This window comes from Salmo salar, chromosome ssa07 (assembly GCF_905237065.1).
Source record: "Salmo salar chromosome ssa07, Ssal_v3.1, whole genome shotgun sequence".
Lineage (NCBI taxonomy): Eukaryota > Metazoa > Chordata > Actinopteri > Salmoniformes > Salmonidae > Salmo > Salmo salar.
Window position 1 is genome coordinate 41,866,747 of NC_059448.1, and position 7,727 is coordinate 41,874,473.

A 7,727-nucleotide genomic window follows, 5' to 3' on the forward strand; every position below is an offset into this window, starting at 1 on the left:
AACCACCAGTAAGCCAGTGACTCAGCCCCTGTAATAGGGTTAGAGGCAGAGAATCCCAGTGGAGAGAGGGGAACTGGCCAGGCAGAGACAGCAAGGGCGGTTCGTTGCTCCAGTGCCTTTCCGTTCACCTTCACACTCCTGGGCCAGGCTACACTCAATCATAGGACCTACTGAAGAGATGAGTCTTCAATAAAGATTTAAAGGTTGAGACCGAGTCTGCGTCTCTCACATGGGTAGGCAGACCATTCCATAAAAATGGACCTCTATAGGAGAAAGCCCTGCCTCCAACTGTTTGCTTAGAAATTCTAGGGATGGTAAGGAGGCCTGCGTCTTGTGACCGTAGCATACGTGTAGGTATGTACGCCAGGACCAAATTGGAAAGATAGGTAGGAGCAAGCCTATGTAATGCTTTGTAGGTTAGCAGTAAAACCTTGAAATCAGCCCTTGCTTAACAGGAAGCCAGTGTAGAGAGGCTAGCACTGGAGTAATATGATCACATTTTTTGGTTCTAGTCAAGATTTTAGCAGCCGTGGTTAGCACTAACTTAAGTTTATTTTGTGCCTTTTCCGGGTAGACGGAAAGTAGAGCATTGCAGATGTCTAATCTAGAAGTGACAAAAGAATGGATACATTTTTCTGCATCATTTTTTAACAGAAAGTTTCTGATTTTTGCAATGTTATGTAGATGGGAAAAAGCTGTCCTTGAAACAGTCTTGATATGTTCGTCAAAAGAGAGATCAGGGTCCAGAATAACGCCGAGGTCCTTCACAGTTTAATTTGAGACGACTGTACAACCATCAAGATTAATTGTCAGATTCAACAAAATATCTCTTTGTTTCTTGGGACCTAGAACAAGCATCTCTGTTTTGTCCGAGTTTAAAAGTAGAACATTTGCAGCCATCCACTTTCTTATGTCTGAAACACAGGCTTCCAGCAAGGGCAATTTTGGGGCTTCACCATGTTTCATCGAAATGTACAGCTGTGTGTCATCCGTATGCAGCTTGAAGGGTTAGAGGCCATGATTATTTTCTTCATTGTGTCAAGAGATATAGTACTAAAACACTTGAGTGTCTCCCTTGATCATAGGTCCTGGCAGAGTTGTGCAGACTCAGGACAACTGAGCTTTGGAGGAATACGCAGATTTAAAGAGGAGTCCGGAGTTTGCTTTCTAATGATCATGATCTTTTCTTCAAAGAAGTTCATGAATTTATCACTGCTGAAGTGAAAGCCATCCTCTCTTGGGGAATGCTGCTATTAGTTAGCTTTGCGACAGTATCAAAAATACATTTTGGATTGTTCTTATTTTTCTCAATTAAGTTGGAAAAATAGGATGATCGAGCAGCAGTGAGGGCTCTTCGATAATGCACGGTACTGTCTTTCCAAGCTCGTCGTAAGATTTCCAGTTTGGTGTGACGCCATTTCCGTTCCAATTTTCTGGAAGCTTGCTTCAGAGCTAGGGTATTTTCTGTATACCTGGGAGCTAGTGTCTTATGACAAATGTTTTTAGTTTTTAGGGGTGCGACTGCACCTAGGGTATTGTGCAAGGTTAAATTGAGTTCCTCAGTTAGGTGGTTAACTGATTTTTGTCCTCTGACATCCTTGGGTAAGCAGAGGGAGTCTGGAAGGGCATCAAGGAATCTTTGGGTTGTCTGAGAATTTATAGCACAACTTTTGCTGCTCCTTGGTTGGGGTCTGAGCAGATTATTTGTTGCGATTGCAAACATAATAAAATGGTGGTCAGATATTCCAGGATTATGAGGAAAAACATTAAGATCCACAACATTTATTCCATGGGACAAAACTAGGTCCAGAGTATGACTGTGGCAGTGAGTAGGTCCGGAGACATGTTGAACAAAACCCACTGAGTTGATGATGGCTCCGAAAGCCTTTTGGAGTGGGTCTGTGGACTTTTCCATGTGAATATTAAAGTCACCAAAAATGTCAATATTATCTGCCATGACTACAAGATCCGATAGGAATTCAGGGAACTCAGTGAGGAACACTGTATATTGCCCAGGAGACCTGTAAACTGTAGCTATAAAAAGTGATTGAGTAGGTTGCATAGATTTCATGACTAGAAGCTCAAAAGACGAAAACTTCTTTTTTTTTGCTGTAAATTGAAATTTGCTATTGTAAATGTTAGCAACACCTCCACCTTTGCGGGATGCGCGGGGATATGGTCACTAGTGTAACCAGGAGGTGAGGCCTCGTTTAACATAATAAATTAATCAGGCTTAAGCCATGTTTCAGTCAGGCCAATCACATCAAGATTATGATCAGTGATTAGTTCATTGACTATAACTGCCTTGGAAGTGAGGGATCTAACAATAAGTAGCCCTATTTTGAAATATGAGGTATCACAATCTCTTTCAATAATGGCAGGAATGGAGGAGGTCTTTATTCCAGTGAGATTCCTAAGGCGAACACCGCCATGTTTAGTTTTGCCCAACCTAGGTCGAGGCACAGACACGATCTCAATGGGGATAGCTGTCACGTCCTGGCCAGTATAAGGGTTAATTATTATTGTAGTTTGGTCAGAACGTGGCAGAGGGTATTTGTTTTATGTGGCTCGGGGTGGTGTTTTTTCTAAAAAGGGCATTTGATTTAGTATTCCGGGGTTTTTGGGCACTGTTCCTTGTCTACGTATTTCTATGTTGATCTAGTTGGTTGTATGTCTATGTTTGGTTAATTGGGGTGGACTTCCAATTGAAGGCAGCTGTGTGGTGTTGCCTTTGATTGGATGTCCTATATTAGTTGGGTGTGTTTGTCTGTGTATTTGTGGGAGATTGTTTCTTGTCTAGCATGTATGAGCCTGAGAAGACTGCCGGTATATCGTGAGTTCGTTTTTGTGTTCATTTTGATTTAATAAATGTTCAAAATGAACAAACACAGTCCTGCTGCATTTTGGTCCTCCTTCACCGACGATAACCGTGACAATAGCTAAGCTGACTACACGGACTGTGCTAGTGGCAGACTCCACTAAGCTGGCAGGATGACTAACAGCCTGCTGCCTGGCACCCTATTTCATTGTGGAGGTAGGGGAGTTAGAACCCTGTCTATGTTCGTAGATAAGATGAGAGCACCCCTCTAGCTAGGATGGAGTCCGTCACTCTTCAACAGGTATGGGAGTTAATGTAATAAAACTAGGTGCAGCTGCTATGCTGAGGAAACATAAGAACAATAATTACATTAACAGGAAGTAATGATGAGGCCATAATTACATTGGTTTCATCTGGACATACATTAGCTGAGGCCATAATTACATTGGTTGCATATGGACATATATTAGCTGAGGCTATAATTACATTTGTTGCATCCGGACATACTAATGACAGGAGAGCATTTTTATTTTATTTTTTATTTCACCTTTATTTAACCAGGTAGGCAAGTTGAGAACAAGTTCTCATTTACAATTGCGACCTGGCCAAGATAAAGCAAAGCAGTTCGACACATACAACAACACAGAGTTACACATGGAGTAACACGAAAAATAAGTCTATATACAATGTGAGCAAATGAGGTGAGATAAGGGAGGTAAAGGCAAAAAAGGCCATGGTGGCAAAGTAAATACAATATAGCAAGTAAAACACTGGAATGGTATATTTGTAGTGGAAGAAAGTGCAAAGTAGAAATAGAAATAATGGGGTGCAAAGGAGCTAAATAAATAAATACAGTAGGGGAAGAGGTAGTTGATTAGGCTAAATTATAGATGGGCTATGTACAGGTGCAGTGATCTGTGAGCTGCTCTGACAAATGGTGCTTAAAGCTAGTGAGGGAGAAGTGTTTCCAGTTTCAGAGATTTTTGTAGTTCGTTCCAGTCATTGGCAGCAGAGAACTGGAAGGAGAGACGGCCGAAGGAGGAATTGGCTTTGGGGGTGACCAGAGAGATATACCTGCTGGAGCGCGTGCTACAGGGGGGTGCTGCTATGGTGACCAGTGAGCTGAGATAAGGGGGGACTTTACCTAGCAGGGTCTTGTAGATGACCTGGAGCCAGTGGGTTTGGCGACGAGTATGAAGCGAGGGCCAGCCAACGAGAGCGTACAGGTCGCAGTGGTGGGTAGTATATGGGGCTTTGGTGACAAAGCGGATGGCACTGTGATAGACTGCATCCAGTTTATTGAGTAGGGTATTGGAGGCTATTTTGTAAATGACATCGCCGAAGTCGAGGATCGGTAGGATGGTCAGTTTTACGAGGGTATGTTTGGCAGCATGAGTGAAGGAGTGAAAGGGTTCAAAGGGTTCAGCTGAATAACTCTTAAGGTTCTAGATAGTGTGGTGTGACGTCTCATTGATACAGGATGTCAGAAGTGAAAATAAGTTATTTCTTATTCAGACAATAAAGAATCTGAACAACAGCATAAACAACACAGGGAAAACTCAATCCCCCCTGCTGTAAAACTGTGAGAAATGACAATGGTCAAACTCAGTCATCCATTTGGCGAACTCAGTGACATCGGGAAGGGCCATCAACTCCTACAGAGACACAGTGGAGGTCAGGTTTGTTATTCAGATCAGTGTAGGTATGTCAGTCCCCTAATCCACAAACATATGTAGCTACCTGTCTTGGCAACAAGGTAGGAAGTGCTCACCTGTCCCACGTTGCTGTAGCACACCTCTCCGCCACGGAAGGAGAGTTGTATGGCATTGAAGCTCGTCTGGAGGGTTGTTAACACAGTGTCCAAAGAAGGGCCAGAAGTATACAGAATGGTATCGTCTGCATAGAGGTGGATCAGAGACTCACCAGCAGCAAGAGCGACTTCATTGATGTATACAGAGAAAAGAGTTGGCCCAAGAATTGAACCCTGTGGCACCCCCATAGAGACTGCCAGAGGCCCGGACAACAGGCCATCCGATTTGACACATTGAACTCTATCAGAGAAGTAGTTGGTGAACCAGGCGAGGCAATCATTTGAGAAACCAAGGCTATTGAGTCTGCCGATGAGGATGTGGTGATTGACAGAGTCGAAAGCCAATGAATACGGCAGCACAGTGTTGTTTCTTATCGATGGCGGTTACGATATCGTTTAGGACCTTGAGCGTGGCTGAGGTGCACCCATGACCAGCTCTGAAACCAGATTGCATAGCAGAGAAGGTGCGGTGGGATTCGAAATGGTCGGTAATCTGTTTGTTGACTTGGCTTTCGAAGACCTTAGAAAGGCAGGGTAGGATAGATATAGGTCTGTAGCAGTTTAGGTCTAGAGTGTCCCCCCCCCTTTGAAGAGGGGGATGACCGCAGCTGCTTTCCAATTTTTGGGAATCTCAGATGACACGAAAGAGAGGTTGAACAGGCTAGTAATAGGGGTTGCAACAATTTCGGCAGATAATTTTAGAAAGAAAGGGTCCAGATTGTCTAGCCCGGCTGATTTGTAGGGGTCCAGATTTTGCAGTTCTTTCAGAACATCAGCTGACTGGATTTGGGAGAAGGAGAAAGGGGGAAGACTTGGGCAAGTAGATTTGGGGTGTGCAGTGCTGTTGACCGCGGTAGGGGTAGCCAGGTGGAAAGCATGGCCAGCCGTAGAAAAATGCCTTTTGAAATTCTCAATTACAGTGGATTTATCGGTGGTGACAGAGTTTCCTATCCGCAGTGCAGTGGGCAGCTGGGAGGAGGTGTTCTTATTCTCCATGGACTTTACAGTGTCCCAGAACTTTTTTGAGTGTGTGTTGCAGGAAGCAAATTTCTGCTTGAAAAAGCTAGCCTTGGCTTTTCTAACTGCCTGTGTATATTGGTTTCTAACTTCCCTGAAAAGTTGCATATCACGGGGGCTGTTCGATGCTAATGCAGAACACCACAGGATGTTTTTGTGTTGGTTAAGGGCAGTCAGGTCTGGAGAGAACCAAGGGCTATATCTGTTCAGGGTTCTACATTTCTTGAATGGGGCATGGTTATTTAAGATTGTGAGGAAGGCATTTAAAAAAAATAACCAGGGATCCTCTACTGACAGGATGAGGTCATTATCCTTCCAGGATACCCGGGCCAGGTCTATTAGAAAGGCTTGCTCGCTGAAGTGTTTCAGGGTGCGTTTGACAGTGATGAGTGGAGGTCGTTTGACCGCTGACCCATTACGGATGCAGGCAATGAGGCAGTGATCACTGACATCTTGGTTGAAAACAGCAGAGGTGTATTTAGAGGGCAAGTTGGTTAGGATGATATCTATGAGAGTGCCCGTGTTTATGGCTTTGGGGTGGTACCTGATAGGTTTATTGATAATATGTGTGAGATTGAGGGCATCAAGCTTAGATTGTAGGATGGCCGGGGTGTTAATCATGTCCCAGTTTAGGTCACCTAGCAACATGAGCTCTGAAGATAGATGGGGGGCAATCAGTTCACATATGGTGTCCAGAGCACAGCTGGGGGTAGAGGGTGGTCTATAGCAGGTGGCAATGGTGAGAGACTTGTATTTAGGGAGGTGGATTTTTAAAAGTAGAAGTTCAAATTGTTTGGGTACAGACCTGGATAGTAGGACAGAACTCTGCAGGCTATCTCTGCAGTAGATTGCAACACCGCCCCCTTTGGCCGTTCTATCTTGTCTGAAAATGTTGTAGTTAGGGATGAAGATTTCAGTGTTTTTGGTGGTCTTCCTAAGCCAGGATTCAGACACGGCTAGTACATCCAGGTTGGCAGAGTGTGCTAAAGCAGTGAATAAAACAAACTTAGGGAGGAGGCTTCTAATGTTAACATGCATGAAACCAAGGCTATTATGGTTACAGAAGTCATCAAAAGAGAGCGCCTGGGGAATAGGAGTGGAGCTAAGCACTGCAGGGCCTGGATTCACCTCTACATCACCAGAGGAACAGAGGAGGAGTAGGATAAGGGTACGGCTAAAAGCTATGAGAATTGGTCGTCTATGACGTCCGGAATAGAGAGTAAAAGGAGCAGGTTTCTGGGGGGCGATAAAATAGCTTCAAGGTATAACGTACAGACAAAGGTATGGTAGGATGTGAATATAGTGGAGGTAAACCTAGGCATTGAGTGATGATGAGAGAGATATTGTCTCTAGAAACATAATTGAAACCAGGTGATGTCATAGCATGTGTGGGTGGTGGAACTGAAAGGTTGGATAAGGTATAATGAGCAGGGCTAGAGGCTCTACAGTGAAATAAGCCAATAAACACTAACCAGAACAGCAATGAACAAGGCATATTGACAAGGCATGCTTAGCCGAGTGATCATAAGGGTCCAGTGAGATTCAGACAGCTAGCCGGGCCATAGGTAGCAAGCTGGCAGAAGATGGAGGGAGCTCTGTTTTTAGCCACCTCATGCATTTCCGTCTGTAGATTAGTGGGGTTCCGTGTGGTAGAGGGGACCAATCCAATTGGCAAAATAGTTATAGTTATAGTGGCCCAAGAAAATTTCCGATAGACCTATTCAGATAGCAGCCGATAAGACAGCTAACGATTAGCGGGCCGCAGATAGGCGTTCAGGTTACGTCGCGATGGAGGGGCCAGTTGGATAACTCCCTCGGGCAGATAACGTCGGTAGTCCAGACGTAAAGGCCCAGTGGGACTCCGCATCGGCAGTAAAACGGGTCTGGATAGGTGATTGTTGCCCAGGAGTGGCTGATGGAACTCTTCAGCTGGCTAGCTCCGGAATAATTGATGTTTTCTCTGGGACCGACGTTAGCCAATAGTCACTCGGATAGCAGCTAGCTAGCTGCAAGATCCAGGTGTAAATGTCCAGAGCTTGCGATAGAAATCCGGGGATATGGAGAGAAAAATATGCTCTGGTC